Source organism: Zalophus californianus, chromosome 2 (assembly GCF_009762305.2).
Source record: "Zalophus californianus isolate mZalCal1 chromosome 2, mZalCal1.pri.v2, whole genome shotgun sequence".
In the NCBI taxonomy this organism is placed as follows: Eukaryota; Metazoa; Chordata; class Mammalia; order Carnivora; family Otariidae; genus Zalophus; species Zalophus californianus.
In genome coordinates, this window is record NC_045596.1 from 122,290,848 (window position 1) to 122,309,239 (window position 18,392).

Here is an 18,392-nt window from a genome sequence, read left to right on the forward strand (position 1 = left end):
AGTTGGTATCATAGTCTGATTTGGAATTTAGTAGGTGGTGTTTCCTAAGAAGGTGGAAAAGAACAGGCTTTATAATAGTCTTCTAAGAGCTAGAGCTCATCTTACAGGGTGCTTTGCCTTTCTGTCCAGATGAGATTGTGATATTTGGCTCTAAATACATCCCTTGGAATCTCTTCTCCAGATCTGCAATAATTCTGCAAAGAGAATCTTTGTGAGCAGAGGTATTACAGGGGTAAAAGGAAGAAAGGAACTCAGTTTAGTTTTCAGCAACACTGGGAGACTGGGTGTGGCAAGAGGCCTATTTCTGGGAGTAGGACACCCTGGTTTAGGCCTAGGGGCTAAATTCTCAGTTCAGTCACCACTCCTGGAGAGTAGTGTCCCAACCAGAGCAGGCAGCACCAAGGTTATTGGGTTATGAAATAAAGTACATCTCTGTTTCTCTCTCTCTCGTTCTCTCCCTCCATTTCCATAACCTTTACACAAACTTACATTTGCAATAGTTAGAGTGGGTAAAGGAAGAAATCCTGGGTGGTTAGAAGGAGTAGATTTTTGCCCCCTTTCTATCACTCACTCAAACACCAGAGTTGGTGGAATCTAATGGTGGTCTGGCACAAAGAAATTCTGCCCTTTGACATACAGTCCTTCTAAAAAATTTTGATCCTAGTTTAAAGATACCTCCTCACCCATTTTAAGCAACATATTAGGTTTTCAAAGATTTTTTTTTTCAGGAAAGCTCTGGTTTCGATATTTACATTATTAATGATGAGAAGAACACCTTACTAATCTATAGGTCCAACAAGAGGAAGGAACCAGGGGATCCTCTGGAGAAAATTCTGCTACTCTGAGCTATGACCTCATATGGAACTGTTTGGGGATGTTTCTTATTTTGAAGATAAGGTTAGAAAATGTCCCACGAGTCAATGAAAATTGTTATAGTGGCTCAAATTGGGATTAAATGTTGTTAGAGAACATTGTGATTTTCAGACGTAACAAAAAGAACTGTGAGAATTAATGGATAATAAGTGGAGGGACTTCTTTTTCTACAACTTAAAGAAGACACAAAAATCTATGTGTCTGTTTAGAAACGATGAGATATATTGTATAGATGCTTAAAAGAAATATTGAAAGTTGTAGGGATTTAAAAGAAAATTGTGAATCCAGATATAGTGATATTGATGGTTTAATTTTATTCTTATATTTTGGAGGTTGAAAGTCCCTTCTATGTTACCATCTATTCTTAGATTCAGTTTTCTTGAAAAGTCTTTTCAAATAGCCAGCCTCTATCTCATTACGCTAGGTCCTGGTTTCAGCACCACGGATAGTAACCACATGACTTAGTCCTACTCCAACACCTATTTGACCAAGCAGTGTCAGCCAGCTGGAGAACTTTCTGCTTGCTTACTTTTGTCAAAGTAGAGAAAAATGGATTAAATGGCTTGAGTGTGTAGCAAGCCAGGCTTGCTGATCTAGGATTAAAATAATCTTCAATAAATAACATCTTCACCCCCTATGTGCCTGTTATCTAAGTCTAGGATATGTGCCTTAAGAGAAAGGGAGTCCATTAGAAGAAAGACAGGTGTGCTAGTGTTTTTTTTTTTCTTCTACAAATGACTTCCTTAAATGAAGAGAGAAATCCCGTAAAAGTAGTGGAAATTGAGAAATATATTGAACAGAAATAAAATAAGTATTCTTTTAGGGCATTTGAAGTACATGATAGCTTTCATGTATGCATGTTTGTTCAAGATTTTTATGACAAAAATGCTATAACAGCAACTATTCATTTACTTCAACAGATGAGAGTGAAGGTCTATATTTCCCCTCTCATTCACCAAGTATTTTTTGTCTCCCGTGTTCCTGCACTTTTAAAACTGCATCAGTTTTAAGTACCTCTTCTGTATGTTATTACAAAGGTAAAAGAAGCTCTCTTGCCTACAAGGTGGAAATTATATCCATTCTTTAAGCCTACTTAAATGTGTTTGTTTTATGGGAAAATTGGAATTTTAAAAAAGAACTATATTCTGAAAGTTCCTATTAATGAGAGTTGCAGAGACGTATCAAAACAAGCCAAAGGGATTTGGAGAGAAGATGATTGGTCTTAAGAAATTAAAAGTAAGAACAGTATAAATTGTTGAGAAATATTTATTTACTATTGACTTTCAAAGTACTGAAATGGATAAATAGCAAGTTGTGGCTGAAGAGCCTTGTCATATCAATCAAACCCATTGACATTCATGACTCATTTCCTAATTTTTTTCTTCAAGGTCCACAATTACTATTTAATTAGAAAGAGATATTTTATGAATTGACTTAGCAACACACCTAGTCATCCTCAATTTGACATTTCAGAACTATGCAGTTTATTTTTTAAAACTTCTCCAAAGGCAAATAATCCAATCTTTTTGTTCAATGTGATCATCTAAATCTAAACTGAATGGAATAAATGTCCAACAACAAAGATCATGTAAGGTCTGGTTGATATCTGAGTACTCTCTACACCAATTGTATTCTGATATTATCTAGAAAGAGTGTAGTTTTCTTTGGATATTTGACATTAAATCAGTTTGTCAATTCTTCATCAGATTACGTCTCATTGACACATAGCTTTGGGAAAATAATGGAAATAAGAAAAAGTAAGTGAAATAATTAGGATTTATGTTCAACATAATGCTCTTCTATTTTCTATAAAATGTATTTTTAAAATAAATAACAATACATAACTAAGTCTTTTTACTGTCAAGGACAGATTCTAAGGCCTCTCTTTGCCAAGGGACTTGGAATTTTGGGTGTAACAATGTGTTATTTCAAACTTTAAATGAATTCATTTTGAGCTATCTATTGGGGACACTCTTGAGGACATGGTAGAAAAGACATTAAAAAATTCACTTGATTTTAAAAGATGTATTATTCAGAGGATGAAGCTCAGATTTTTCCAAACAAGTTTAGAAATTTACTTTTTAAATTGTTTGTTGAAAACAATTTATATCTCCAGGTAAAAGGTGCACATTAAAACTCAAAACTGCACTTCACTTTTCAGTTGGTCTCGGAGGGAGGGCTGCAACAGAAGCTAAAAAAAAAAAAAAAGTTAGATTGGTATTCTGATAGGACAAAAAGGAAGACAAAGATTCCCAGATAGTTATGATGATAGAAATGTTCCTGAAGTCTACATTTGTCAGGGGACAGATTTATGGCAATGAGAAAAAAAAAATCACTAAATTTTTCCTGCTTTGCCCCTTTAAAGGAGTCTTTCCCAGTACTGAAAGGCTATTATGAGTGAATTAATAAATTACACAGCAAATTATTAAATCCAGATAATTACAAGGAATAAGTAAGTAATCATTAGTTATCTCAGCTAATTACTGTGGGTCAGAGCCAGGCGGAATGTGAAATCCTCCTCGGGAATTGAAATTAACTTTGCACAGTGAGTCTCTCTGCTTGACATCCCCAGTCTGTAGGCACATGGCAGCTCCCTTGTGAGCTAGTCTTTCTATTTAACTTGGAGAGAATAGAAATAAAATTAAGTGGCGATGTGATAATAGGAAGCTGCTCAGAAAGCAAACTGTGGGTTTTATTCTGTACTTTCAAGACCTGGAGATGAAAAGCTTTATTTACAACAGTTTCAAAAAAATTTAAAGCACCCTTGTTGAGATAGACTCCCTGAACACACACACACACACACACACACACACACTCTACAGTCATCTGGTGTGACAGATTAGCAACACATGAAGAAGGCTCAAGAAGAACAAATGTTTTGAGGTGTGTGTGTGTAAGAGAGAGAGAGAGGGAGGGAGGGAGAGAGAGATGGGGGTAGCAGTAAAAAAGAAAGAAAGAAAATGAAAATATTACTCTTTGCTTTCATCCCACAGAATAGAAAGGATGTCGAAAAGTGCAACCCAGTCTAATAATCTGTTTGTTTTGTTTGGGTAACAATATGCTTTCATCTTGCCACAGGAAGAACCAGCTTAGTGCAAATGTTGTCTCTCGTTGATCTTTCCGCCAGATGCTTCAAGAACTGATGTCACCTTTTTTTTCTTTTTCATATAGCATCACTTTCCAAAGCCAGCCTCCACTACCCTGTCTCCCCCCACTCCCACTAACCCCCCAAGGCCTTCTCAAAGGGCAGAGAAGACAGCCAAGACTGGTGCCTGTTGGAAGTGGAAAATGTATCTATGTGATAAAGTGATTTTGTGTATCACAGGGTTGGGAAAGACTGGACATACGAAGAAAACTGTTAATATATTAAAATGAGGGGGGAATCTAAGAGCTTTTTTTTTTATCAATTGCAATTAGATGGACAGTCTTTCCGCTCATTCCCTGCTCTAGTCTGGGATGATAATAAAAATTTAATGAAGCCTGGGACGAGCAGAGAGCTCTGTCTAGGGACTGTGGAATAGAATATTTTAACTGTACATTTATACCAACTGTCTGGCTTCAAAGACGTGACTGCTTTTAATCTCGAATTAGAAAACCACAGATTTGAAATTAAATATTAGATACCCTCGGATCCCCTTCCTTTCTGAAATATTGTCACGACTCTGTTTTCCTCCATTGGCCCGTAACACACATATCTTAGGTCTCCAATTACATTTCCGTGAATAATAGATGGCTTTGATAGGGTGCAGTATTCTGGTGCTTTTGTTTTTTTTTTTTTAATAGAGTTAATGCAATATTAATTGGCTGTGGATGTTATAAGAATGCACAGCCCCCTTTTCAGGAAGAAATCGATGAGATAGGATATGAGAGTCAGCAAGGCGAAGGCTTTTCCCAGCCTAGGTCACTTCTTTGTGGAGGGGACCTTCTTAGAGATTTGGGTAAGTGGAGGGCTGCTTTGAGTTCCGAGGCCCTGGCTGTGTAGGCTCTGCAACCTGGAGAAAGGACAGAGGGTGAGGGCGGAGGTACAGAAAGGGAACTGTATGTGAGAGAAGTAGGGTGTGGGGAGAGCGATTACCGAAAGGCTTTGCTAGCATTTCAAGGCGAAGGCTTCGCGTGCGCCTCGCCCGCTCTGGCCGCGTGGAGGAATCAAGATCCTCGCACCCACCGCTCTGGCTTACCACCCTTTTGCACCTGCTGGCCTTGGGTCGCATGCCAGCCCCAACTCCCCTCTCCTCCAGTTCTGGGTGCACCTTGGTGAGAAGCTGGTTGTGAATGGGTGAGGGTGAGAGTCCATAGGAGTGGAGGAGGGTGGGCAGAGCCGTCCACCCGCGCTGGACGCAGTGGCCCTGGCCCCCAGAGCCTGGGGGAGCAGGAGGCTTGCCAGGCGCGCAGCCAGGAACCCGCGAGAAAGAGAGGCCCGGGCGCCTCGCCCCCTTGCATTTTACTAATCACGTCTATTTAAATTCTAGCGCGGTCCGCCACGCTCTCACCGGGAAAGCTCTGGAGAACTGGACCCATCAATTATTCTGAAAAAAATCCCAGACTACGTGAGGCTTCCAGCCTGGGGGAGGGAGGCGGCGGGAGGAGGTGGAGAACCTAGCGCCTACTCTTCTACCCTTCTCTCCGCCCTTCCCAGCGCGGATGCCTTGGTGTACACTTAACTTGAGGGTCCTGGGGCCCAAAGGAGCTCTTGCACCTTCTGAAGATTTGCGCTTTTGTGGACCCGGAGGGGAGGTGGTGGGCGTAGACTGGGACCTGGCCTACCTAGCTTTCCCTTAGACCCGTGTGGAGAGGTTTGAGTCCTATGCAGCCAGATCAGATAGATCACCGTTTCCTGGCCTGCTACCCCTTCTGCATCCCTACTACACGCCACCCTCACTTTTGGCCAGGTCCCTAATGTGGGCCGCCTGGTTGGGGGCTTCTGGGCGTGGAGCTGTCCCCGTTCAGCTTTCCTTTACTCCACAGACCTGCGAGGATGGGACCTTAGGGACATACTAGTTTAGAAGCCTTTTAGGAACCTCGATTTAAAGTCCTCTAGCACTCACCCCACCCCCTATTCAGGCTCCGGGATGCCCCGAGGCGGAGCAGCAAGCCGAGCGCGCAGCTGGACGCGCAAGAAGAACGCGTTCGCTCTAAAGTAGGAAGGCGGGTGAGCCTGGCTAGTAATTACTGCCCCCCCAGCCTCACCCGCCCCCACCTCCGCACTGGGTCTGCAGCCATTACTCCAGCTGTCACTCGGCGGAAAGCGAGCGCCCTCCCCCCTTCCCCCGACTTTGCTGTAGCTAACAGAAGCCTGCGCCCCCCTCGCACTCCAATAGTGTCCGGGTCGTGGTTCCTAAATTTTTGTTATAATTTTTCATAAATACAATACTTCCTCCTTCCTCTGTCCCCTAACCTTCCCATTTTCTGGACCCTGGGAGCATATTCAAAGTCTTATTTGTGTATATTGGTGTTTGTTTTGTTTTTGTTTTTCTTTGATGGGGGATAGGGGGTTCTTTTGTAGCTTCTGGGTTTCCCTGAATAATTTGAGGCGACAAGGAAATGAGAAGTACGTACCACATATTTTTGAAAGAAGCCAACTGGCTTCTGGAATTCTTGTAAGATGCCAAAGTCATCCTGTTAAATCAATGCGGTTTGATTTAAAACAAAACAAAACAAAACAAAAAACAAGTTACTGATGGGCTTGAAAGTGATTGAAAGGCTTAAATCTACACCTTCTGCAAGAGTAGTTCAGGCAGCGTTGATTTTCTCGGAAGGCCTGGGGGACTCTGAGTTGGTGGACTCACTGGAAGATAGATGGTTAATACACATACGGCCAGATAGTCCTACTTTCCCAAAGGGACACCAGGGTTTTGCTAAATGGCAGTCCGTATCTCTGTGCAATTTGGTTAAATGGGGATGAAGAATCCCTGATTTCCAGAGACAGAGTAGGTCTTGGTTTGGGGAACTTTTGGCCTGGTGTGTGAGGTAATGGAGGTGTGTATATGGAAGGGAACTTGAGGTAATTCCTTTGGAAGAAACAGTCACCTCATGTTCCAAATTCAGCAGCCGTCCAGGGTCCAGATACGAAAGGGTAAGATTTCCCGGGGAATCCCCCTGACACTTGCCCGGACTAGCTACCCCTACTCCAATCCTGGTCTCTCAATTTCCTTGTTTTAAACCCATGGACTTCTATTCATTGCACTGGCGGTGGGGAAGGTGGGAGTGAGGTGTCTCTCCCCTGGTGTAGACAGTCCTCTAAGGCCCAGCGGGCCCTGTGGCTCAGCAAAAGCAAGATCTACTTTAAAGATGCGCCAAGACCAGGTTGAGCCAAATCACTTTTCAGCACTCAGGATGCATACCTCTGCATACATCCATACATCCTAGCCTCCTCAGGCTTGGCCTAAAGCCACAGACCCCAAGAGGGGTAGACATCCTCTACTTCAACTCTGTCATTTTCCTGGAAACTTGTCATCCAGATAACACACACAGGTGGATGGATGTTCACAAACCAACCCGGGGTAGACGCAGGGATATTCCCTGGGGGCCACCAGCATGCCTTGATGAAACTTTTCAAACTCACTCAAAATCTCTCCCTCTTAGTCTAGCCCAAACAAGTGATGGGACTGGAAGGTGCTTGAGACTCACCTCCCTGTGTATTTTTTTTTTTTTAAGTGCACCTAACAGGCTTTGGCCTTCTGTTTGCCACAGGTGTCTTTCCTGCCAGTCCTGCCTATACACAGAGCCCAAATCCCGTGTCTTTTGGCTGTAGCACCTCTGGCTCCAAAGGTGAAATGGTCCGTAACTGCCAGGAAGGACATGGGGGCCCAGCCTGCCTACAGCTGGGCTCAGTAGGGGCGAGGGGCCAGAATTAGATGGAGTATTCCATTTGGAATCAGGCTTCAGTGCTTCAGGTTCTGGGCTCTCCCCGACTTTGTGGTAGCTTCCAGAGAGGGCGTCTGCGCTCACTGGTTTGAAGTCCCAATTTGGAGGTTCTCACTAACATCTCAGAATCTGGCTAAATTTCCATCTCAGTACCTGGAAGTGACTGCTTCTTTGCCTGAATGAACCAGAATGAAAGCCACCACTTTTTCCTCCACCTCTGGAGTCTTTGGTTTTGGGGTGGAGGATGAGTAGGGAGGAGACCCCTGCCCCTGGCTGCTGAACTAGGAGTTCTGATTCCTTCGGAGAGAAAAGTCGTTTTTGAGGGCTGTGGTGTTCATATCCTTAAATTGTGTCCCTAACTTTGTGGAAGGGTCCTAAATGTGTTAAGTAAGAATTGGTTGGCAACTTGCACTTTCTTTCATCAACTTTTCACTTTGCAGCCCTGAGAGCTTTTAATTACAGTATTGTCAGAGGGGTCCATTCTTCTATTTCCTAAATCATTTCATTGATTTTTTCTTCTCATGCTGCCTTCCTTTTCAGCAAGACTTATTTTTTTTTTTTCCCTGGGATTCACTCAGGGCTTGAGAGGTGAGCAAGAAAAAAGAGGGAGTGTGAAGGGAGACTGGTGGTTAATAGGAGAGAAATTTCTACCTTTCCCTAGGGAGAGGGAGAAATGCAAAGAGTAACCATGTCTGCCCTCTCCCTAGTGGAGACAGTGTAGACACAGAAAAGAGAAAGGGAAGCTATAATAAAATAGAAAGGGCACAGTGCGGGGCACCAGACCAGTCCCATTTCGTCAGGTATTCTTAATTAGATCTATGAGAACTCCAAGTACTCAGATAATTGATAATTAGCCTTGGCAACATGCATTTGTTCACTGTAAATAAAATTGCAAAATTTTCTGAAAGTGACTTGAACTATATACTCTGGGCAGGAAGAAAAAGTAGAGGAATAAACAAATGTAGCTCTCTGAGTTGAAATGTGGCAAACACCACTTCCCATTCTGAAAAGCTCAGCTACTTTTCCTCCTAAAACCGGGTGAAACCAGAATTCTTTGGTTTTTGTCACTAATTTTGTTATTTCCATAACTCTAAGTTTTATTTTTCAAAAATAGTTTTTATCACCCAGTTTTGGCATCAGCACGGAGCATAAGCCAGCCAGCGGAAAACAGAGAGAAGCAGAATCTTGCTGTCAGACAAAATGAGAGGTGAGGCTGCTCTTTCTACTTATTCCCACTGTTTCAGAATCCTATACTAGTTGGTAGAAGAAATGTCTAGATGTTTCCTGAATGTCCCTTTAGCACTAGAAGTATGTGTGATTGGGGAAGAGGGTTGGAGGGAGGAGTAGACAGATTTAATGGAAGATAGGAATAATCGTATTTACTGTACCCCAATTTAAAACTACTTCATAACTCAGTAATGATGGTAAGAAGCATCCTTACTCTCTACCATTTAACTCCTGGCCATTAGGTATCAGTTACTCCCAGATAAAAAGATTTAATCAGTTTAGGAGAAATCTCTTTAATGCTCAATCCCTCACCCTTCCATTTCTCCCCTCCCCCTGCCTCTTCTCATTACTCTCATCTTTCAAATGGCTTGGATAAAGAAATCTTAGAAGCTACTGTCACTAGTAGAAACAGCTCTCTTATTGAGGCAGGATTTCTGTATCAACTCTAACACTGCCCATGAGCAGCTTATAAAAATGATCCCCCAAATCCATATTTATCTTGCATGGGTAAGGCAAAGAAAACTGTCCTGAAATGCAGTAGTGCTTGACTTTTTTGCAGCAGAAAGGCTGAGTTTTTGTTTGTGAATTATAATAAACAAGCCATTGACAAGCTAGAGTTGTCTGTTTTTCAGGTTTTGCAAACTCACTCTTATACAAATTTTTCCACTTGTTTAAGAAAGGATGCTATCCCTGAAACTGCAGCCAGATGCAGCTCTAAGCGACCCCGGAGTTTCAGATGGCATTTGCCCCAACTGATGCCAAGTAAACAGCAGAAAGTGGACACAGGTAACACCATCTTAGAGTAACTCCTCTTCCAGGCCTCCCATTATCTGTCAGAGCAGGAACAGGTAGGAAGGAAATCAATTTTAAGAATCAATCCCCAAACGCTTTCATACACTCTGATAACTTGACTTAACACTTATAATGTGGGAAGCACAGGAGGGAAGGGGGGGAAAAAGCAGAGCCACAAATATCTCCTCCACTTTAAAATGTTCCTCCAATGGAGTTCCTCCAACCTTTCCTCTCTGAACTTCTGCTCTCAAATTCTTTTCCACTCTTTTTCTTCCCACCACACCACTACCACCATCATCTTTCCCTTTCTCCTTCCCCTCCTCACTTTCCCTCTCCCAGTCCCTCCCTGCTCCCCAGCACTTTCTTATAGAACCTGATTGTGTGCAAAGCTAAAAATGAGATCTCAAGTGATTTCACAATGAGAGGTTTCTAAAACTGTGACCAGTAGAGCTTAGATCCCAGAAAGTTGTCTGTGTCTTTGCGGGTACTATGGGGGTATATGGTTTGGGAGCATATAATGCAGCCCTGGGTCTGACTGAAGGAAAGAGTTGTGTCTGTTCTGGGTGTCTTGGTGGGTGTGAGGTACAGGTCTAAGGGACTTGGGTCTGGATGCTCTGTGAACCTCTTTAACCATGTGGAGGAGATGCGAAGGACATTTTTACTCTTTTGGTTGAAGAAGCACACACGACTCTAGAAAATATCATATTTACTACCTAAACACACTGACTTTTAGATGGAAATGCCATCAGTTGTCTCTGCCCAGTTCTGTTGCAGATCTATTAATCATATCCACAAGGATTGCCAAAATGGCAAGGCTCTCTTCGCTTTTCAGTTTATACAGAACAGAATCATTTACATAAAGTCCTTAAGGCAAATAACTGTTGGGGCTCTAATTTATATCTGATCGAAAATTAGCCGTCATTATGCGCTCCATTAGCAGCATCTTTAATGTGCTTCTAAGCACCATTTGTCAAGCGGCTTGTTAATATCCTTCAAGTCTTTAAAGTTGAGAGCTCATTAAAGAGTGCGCTCTGTTATTGATGTAATTTAGATGAGTTTGGAAGAGCAAGTACACCATGCCTTGAATGGGCAACCTACAGAAGCCAGGGCAAGGGGCCATTTGGTGACCAAGTTCACCATGAATGATATCCCAGAAGCCTTCATGCTTCTCTGACAGCAGGTCTCTTGGACCCGCAGAGGTGTTTTTGAAGGCCCACTCCCTGACCTAGGTGTACGTCGTCCATCTCTTTGGGAAGGCCTATGTTTATCTTCAGTGTTTTCTTTTTTTCTCATCAATTCATAATATACTGTGGCTCACTGAACCTTGTGAGAAGGAGCGGGGGGCATAGAAAAATGGGCCCTAATATAAGATCCTTGATGACAGAATTTGACAGTTTTCTTTTTTTTTCTTCACACCTCCATCGCTTATTTAGTGCCTAGTTGTTTACTTCCTGAGGTCTGCCCTTTAATCCACAGAGTGGAGGAAGTAAATATCCATTGAGAAAACCATAGGCTGAAAGACAGAGATACTGCCCTTGAACCTATTTTGACTGAGGTACAGTAAACCCGCTTAATTATGTACATATTATTACATTATCTATCAACCACCCCATCAGAAGAGCATAAAGGCCAATAAATTACCTCAGTTATTTATCTAAAAATCCATATATTTTGTCATTTTCTTTCTGGAGGAGATTATGTTAGTGTAACACAATAAAGAAAACCATTAGCACAGCCAGAAAATTGCAACTGAGTGCAACAATAATTCCACTAGCAGGAATAAATAACAGTTAGGAAGGCTGCGTTTTGTCCTGGATTTTCTGGTAGGTTGTATCAGCCTTCCTTTGATTCAAGTCTTGAGTGAATCTGTGAATCCTGCTATCAAGGGTTTAGTAAGATTTTGTACACCTGCCTTCCCCCCTTCTAAATCTTACATTAAAAGAAAAACATTCAAACCATCATGATTTTTGAACCCCACTTCTATCTCTACTCTAAATTCACTTCCCCTCCTGAGACCTTCTGGGGACTCAGAGATTAATGCAAGATAATGAAAGACATTAGGCATTTTATTCTCTCCCCTAAATTTCCAAGATTCTTGCAGCCCTGGAAGCTTGTGTGAAGATGGCTCTACTTTATCAGATTAAATAAAAATAAAACCAAGAGTTTAGGAACTGGATGGGGGCGGGGTTGGTCCAAATACCTTCAAGTCTTCTGTAAGCCCCTCTCTCCCCTTTACCTCCCTCTTCGAGAATAATCTCATTTTCATCATTTGTTGAACAGCTTTTTCTTGCAGTCCACACCTTAAAAGAGTTTATTACTCACACGTGGAGAAAGAGAAGGGAGAAAGAAAGATATAATAAGATCAATCTAAGGACATATTGAGGTCATATAACAGCACAAATATTCTCAAGTGCTCTGTATAATGTGCAGTGGGGATTTTGGGCAGTTTTATTGTGTGGTAGGATCCTCATCTCCGTTGTTTTTTACAGGATTCCTCCAGGCTAAAGTAATAAAGCGAGTAATTAGAATGCTAAAGACAGATGTAAATAACAGGAATGAGACAGCGGTGACAGATGAGCGGCTGGGTCAGGAAAGAGCCCAGTTGGTGGAAATGACACCGCTCCCTCGCTCCGGATCCCCTCCCCCACGCCATTCCCATTTTCTCTTTCGGCCCCTGCTCCCTCCTAGCCCTGGCCTTAGGCGGCCGACCGGGGACACACCGGTCAAAATTGCACTGGGGAGGCGCAGCGTGGCTGCCGTCCCCGGAAGCCGCGCGGGGGCCGTCCGGAGCCCGGAAAGCTACAGGCTCGACCCCTGATGGGCCGCGAGGTCCCGCGCCACTCGGGCGCCAGGGCCTTCCCCGGGGCCCCTCCCGCCCCCAGCCCCGCAGCCGCGCCGGTGCCTCCAGCCTGCGCCCGGCCACAGCCTCCCGGGCATCACGGGCGCGGTGGCTAAGGGCGGCCCCGCTTCGTCCTCGCATCAGCCCCGCTGCCTTCGGGCCTTTGTCGCCTTTTCGCCCAAGCCAGGGCGAAGAGGCCCCGGAGCTGCCTTCACCGCCCACTTGGGCCCAGGAAGCCCAGCTGACCCGTCTTTGGCGCCTCGGCCAGCGGAGCGGCAGCGGCCCCAAACCTGGGAAGCGGCCCCAGCCTGCCGGGTCTGCGCCCGGGTCTTGAAGCCCACGCTGAGAGTGCATCACAGGCCTTCCTTTGACTCCCCTCCAAGACCACCCCTCAGGACCTAGCCTTTCCTGATGTACATATTACGTTACCCCACGTAGGACCCGAGAAAAACAACTCTCCATGCCCTTTGACAAATGCGCCTTTCCCAACCCTGACCTACCAACCACTGGGCGTGTAAGAGAGCAACCACAGTAATTTCCCAGTGAACTAGTTCATTTCCCTCCCAACGATTTAAATAGACTGAGCAGCCTGGTTTCAGTTCGTTATATGCAAGTGTAAAAGTGTAAGTCCTATCTAACCACTGTCTTTGACATTAGAGAAAGAAGAATCAGGTCTGAATCAAATCTCTTAACAGGTCCTTTAGAAAACCCCATAGACAACTTCCGTGATCTGGTTGCCAGAGAGCCCCCCTTATTCCTGCTTGTGGAGCCATAGTCCTAAAATTGGGGCCTTTTCACGCTTGAGGGTTTATTTTAAGGAGAATGACAATTCGGCTGCTACCTTTTGGAATGGATGTGGTTCAGAGTGCACAAGAGTGACCACACACCACCTTTCTATGTTAGCTTTAGAGGACCAAATGCCTTCTTTTTAGTATCAGTACTCTTAAGATTACAACACACATGCATCAAACAAATGGAAAATCCCAGAATGAGCCAGATTAGGTGATGAGGGAGCTCTAATCTCCCCAGTAATGTTGGTACCGGGATAGGTGAGCTGCTACCGGGATGGATTAGCAGGTGCTTATGAAAGGCAGTGAGAGCGGACTCAGTGGATGAATTCCTCTAGTACTTCCTGGATTATTAACATCAATTATGCCCACCAGTGGAGGAAGAGAGCCACTCCTTAAGATTTTTAAAAGACGCTTGTAAATGAGTGGGGCAAATTGAGAAATACATATTTATCAATATTGGTTTTAATTTTTAATACCTACTCAGTAAATGTATTTTCATAATTTTTATTGATACACGTGATAGATGCCTTTCTTAGCCTGTTCCCCACCTGATTCAGACTGATTATTATTTTGGTTTGTATTAACATTTTATTTTTAAACACCTATCTCTTCCTTAAAAAAAAAACCACGGGATTGGCTGTGGAGTATTTGTAAAACTGGTGATGATGAGCACTATTCCTCTTAGGCTCATAGGTCAGATGTTTGAGGCTTTTGTTAGGTCTATACTTAATAAGAGTATTTCAGGTAGGCCTGGCTAAAGAATTTGATGTCTTTCCTAGATGAAAAGTTTATCAGCATTGCTGGGTATTGATGAGGGGTCACCATAGAATTCATGGAAAATTGACAGCTTCCTCTGGATGATATGTCTGTTTCTCTCTCTAGTAATTGGAGGTCTGATCAGTTATAAAAGGACCGATCTTGGAAAACTGAATTGGGCCTATAACTAATGCCTCTGAAGAAAGGTACTGGATTAATGGATAAATTCCCTCTACTTGTGTGTAGCCTCAGGAGCTGAAATGTGGGTCTGCCCGGAATTTTGATCTAGTCATATCTCTGATAGCAGTCTTCACTTACTCATGTGAGGAAGCTTCATACACGTGGACTGAGTCAGGCTGGTACACCCAGTAGTGGTAGAGGAGAGTGGTGAAGATTGTGCCTCAGAGAAGGTTATATTGTAATCATGTGTTGTAGCCACCTGCTGGGCATGGATTCCTCATTGCTAAGGTAGCTATGTGACTGGAAATAAGGAGAAGCAGGAGGAGTGCTGGGAAGGAATTGGAGGTCATGTCAGCTTGGGCCACTTTTATAGGAGATGAGAATCACTTCTTGGTTTCCTTTTATCTCTGTAAAGGACATTTACTGTGTGCAGAACTCCCTTCTGTTACAGAAATTTCAAATGTTAGGTTGTAACTCATTAGTGGGTAATGAACTCAATTTAGGGGGTTATGACTCACATAAAGAAAAGACTTAAAAAATGAAATACAATAGAAACATTCAATGTGGAGCACATATTGTGAGAACAAGTTTTGTTTCATGAAACTTTAGTTTTTGTTTTATTTATGTCTGTATGCCTATATTGGGCCATGGTATAGAATGTATTTCTTATTGTGTGTTTTAATCTAAAACATTTGAAAACCATTGTTGTAGAGCCTATGCTGTGTCCTACCTTATCTGAGAACTCTTTCTGGGTTATGCCAGTCCTTAATGTTCATAGTTCTTTTTCCCATCACCATTTATTTGTGCCACTTACTTGATGCTTCTCTCATGCTTTTTTGTATCATGAATTTCTCATATGTACATGTCTTTTCTGCCTAATTGAATTGAAACTTCTTCAAAGATGTATATGTTAGGCTTCTTTGTATACTTCATGGTTTCTAATGTGGTGCTGAACCCAATCAACAAATGGAGATGGCTGATTATGTGCTTAGCAAAAGCAAGCCACATCTCAGCTCACATGCCACCTTCTCAGGGATGCATTTCTTCTTTTTCAAAGCAAGAAGTTTATTTAAACAACAAGATGCTTGACTTAAAGGAAAACCATTTAGGAATCATTTCTTTTATTTTTAAAAATTTTTAAAAAGATTTTATCTATTTATTAGAGAGAGAGAGAGAAAGAGCACAAGCAGGGGGAGTGGCAGAGGGAGAGGAAGAAGCAGGCTCCCCACTGAACAGGGAGCCCAATGAAGGGCTCAATCCCAGGACCCTGGGATCATGACCTGAGCCGAAGGAAGGCAGATGCTTAACCAACTGAGCCACCCAGGCGTCTGGAATCTTTTATTTTAGGGGAATCTAAGGGGTGTATTTCTTAACCTGTTCCCCTAGCCTAGATCATGTCCCCGTTACTAGCTCCCATAGCACTATGTAATGCCTTCCTAACACTTATTGGGGTTTAAGTATAAATATTTGTGTGACTATGTGATTTGTGTCCTCTACTAGAGTATAAATTCCATTGAAATGGGGCCACATCTGTTGATCTCACATGTACCTAGCACAGAATTTGGCACATGGTGGACACTTAATCAATATTTGTTGACTGACTGACTGACTGATGGACTGACAGGCTAAATGACTTAAAGAATGACTGGCCGTTCTGGCAGAGGAAATAGGCCCTTTCTTGTTATCAGAAAGACATTTTGCTAATGAACATGAGATAAGGGAAGAGTCAGACCTGATGATTTGAGAAAGATAAACTTTTGCATTGTGGTGTCTCATTTTTTTTTTTAAGGTTTATCCATTTATTTGAAAGAGAGGGGGCACACACACGTGTGTCCGAGCAATTGGTGGGCGTGGGGGGGGGGTGGGCAGAAGGAGAAGCAGACTCGCCGTTGAGCAAGGAGCCTGATGCAGGGCTCGATCCCAGGACCCTGGGATCATGACCGGAGCTGAAGGCAGACACTTAACTGACTGAGCCATCCAGGTGCCCCACATTATTATTTTCTTTTCTAATTGTGCTAGCAGCAGGCTATCTTGGCTTACTTGCACCTGGCTATAGAAATGGGTTCATGTAAGAAGAACCTACGTGAATGACATTTCTGAATAACTGATATGGAGAAAATGGATTCTATTGTGTGTGGTTCAGTTTGTGACCTACGTAAGAAACCTCTCTCAGAACTTATAGGCTGCTTCTCCTTCTTTATAAGCCAGTAGTCTTCTTTTTATTAGATAAATGAGGGCTCTACGCCTGTGACTTCCCTCTTTGCCCTGGCCGATAGTGCAGGTCTAAGATTTGGGTTAAAATACCATAGGATTTCACTCATTTGTGGAATTGAAGAAACAAAACAAACCATTATGGGGAAAAAAAGACAGGTAAACCAAGAAACAGACTCTTAACTACAGAGAACACACTGATGGTCACCAGACGGGAGGTGGGAGAGGGGATGGGTAAAATAGGTGATGGGGATTCAGGAGGGCACTTAGTCCTGATAAGCACCAGGTGATGTATGGAAGTGTTGAATCACTAAATTCTATACCTGAAACTAACATTACACTGTATGTTAACTGGAGTTTAAATAAAAACTAAAAAAATACAATTGGTTCTTTTCTATATACAGAATATTTATCTTCTTGTTCTCTAGGCTTTTATAACATGGTTTTTTTGTTATTTATTATTTATTTATTTGATTATGTGCTTTCTGGTTTTATTATACTTATGTCAGCATACCATAGGAAAAAATGGCATGCCTTGACTTTGACCTGGGTGCAAATTCTAAACAAATTTATATTGTAATACTCCTAGCTATGTGATCTTAGAAAAGTAACCTCACTGTGTCTTACTATTCTCATCTGTAAAATGGGATCAATACTATTTTCCTCATTGTTTTAATTATTATCTGAGTTACCAGCGCAGTGCTTGGCACATTTTAGGTGCTCAGAAAATACTAGTTCTCTTTCTTTCCTTTTATGCTGTGTAACTTCAAATCCATTTTGGAAGGAGGTAAATAGGATCCATGATAACATAAGGGTTTGGTGTGTTGAAGTTAAATTTTATGGTTTTTTTTTTTGAAAACCGAAGAAAATAATTTTGTTTTTCTCAGTTACTTTATCTACAAAATTCAGAAAATAATAATCATTATCACATCAGATGATTATTTGTTAATAATATTGATGTACAGATTATTTGAAGGTGCCCACGTATGTGTCAAGGATAATCTTGAAAAGACTAGGAAGAGATAACTTGTGCTGAGAATATCATTTCTAGTTTCAATTATCAGGTTTTTTAAATTAATTACATGTATGGATTATTTTTTTACTAGGATTTTAGGTATAAGTTTATATTTCTTGAGGAAATTGAAAATATAATACTTCACATTCTCTACCTGAGTGGTGATAGTGTACCTAGGGAAATGTGAAATAGGTAGTGCTTTGGCTCCAGGGGCGCACGCTAAGGTGTACGTAGTGGTTGCCGTCGTATAAACTCAGATTTACGTAGCAGCCAAATAGAACTGGGCAGGTAGTCACACAGACTTCTCACAGGACCAGGTATCAGAAAGAAGCTGGATGGCTAGGACCTAGGGGTGGGTCACCGGGAATGAGAAACCAGTTTTTGATGTTCCAGGTAGAGCTGGAGTTCAGCATGTAGAAAATGAAAGGTATTCAAAATACTCTAGTTTCCTTTGTACTTTGTGGGCTTTATATAGGAATCTGAGGCAGAGAGCTATTCTGTAGGTAACTGCAATATTAGGGGACTCTGCTGCTGTATTCATGGTTCGAATGAGATATGAGACCTTGTTTCCCCACGATCCCATGCCTTTTTTTTTTTTTTACACCAGGAGTCCTGGAATTACTATATTAATCTGTAAATGGAACACTTAAATCGTTAGTTTAACAAACTTTTCTTGAGTTGCAGGTATTTTGAAAGATGTTGAGAATAAAAGACATGATTTACCCCTGAAAAACTGAGACTCTGGGGGAGAGAGACCCCTGAAGAATACGATGAGCAAATGCTGAGAGCTGGGACACAGAGTTAAGGACAGAGGGTGATGATGATAGAGAAATTGGAGCGACAA

At 42.3% G+C, this 18,392-nt stretch overlaps 1 pseudogene; it reads left to right on the forward strand.

The window, feature by feature from the left end:
• The first annotated feature begins 13,055 nt into the window (after positions 1–13,055).
• LOC113925474 overlaps positions 13,056–18,392 on the forward strand; it is a 31,801-nt pseudogene continuing 26,464 nt past the window's right edge.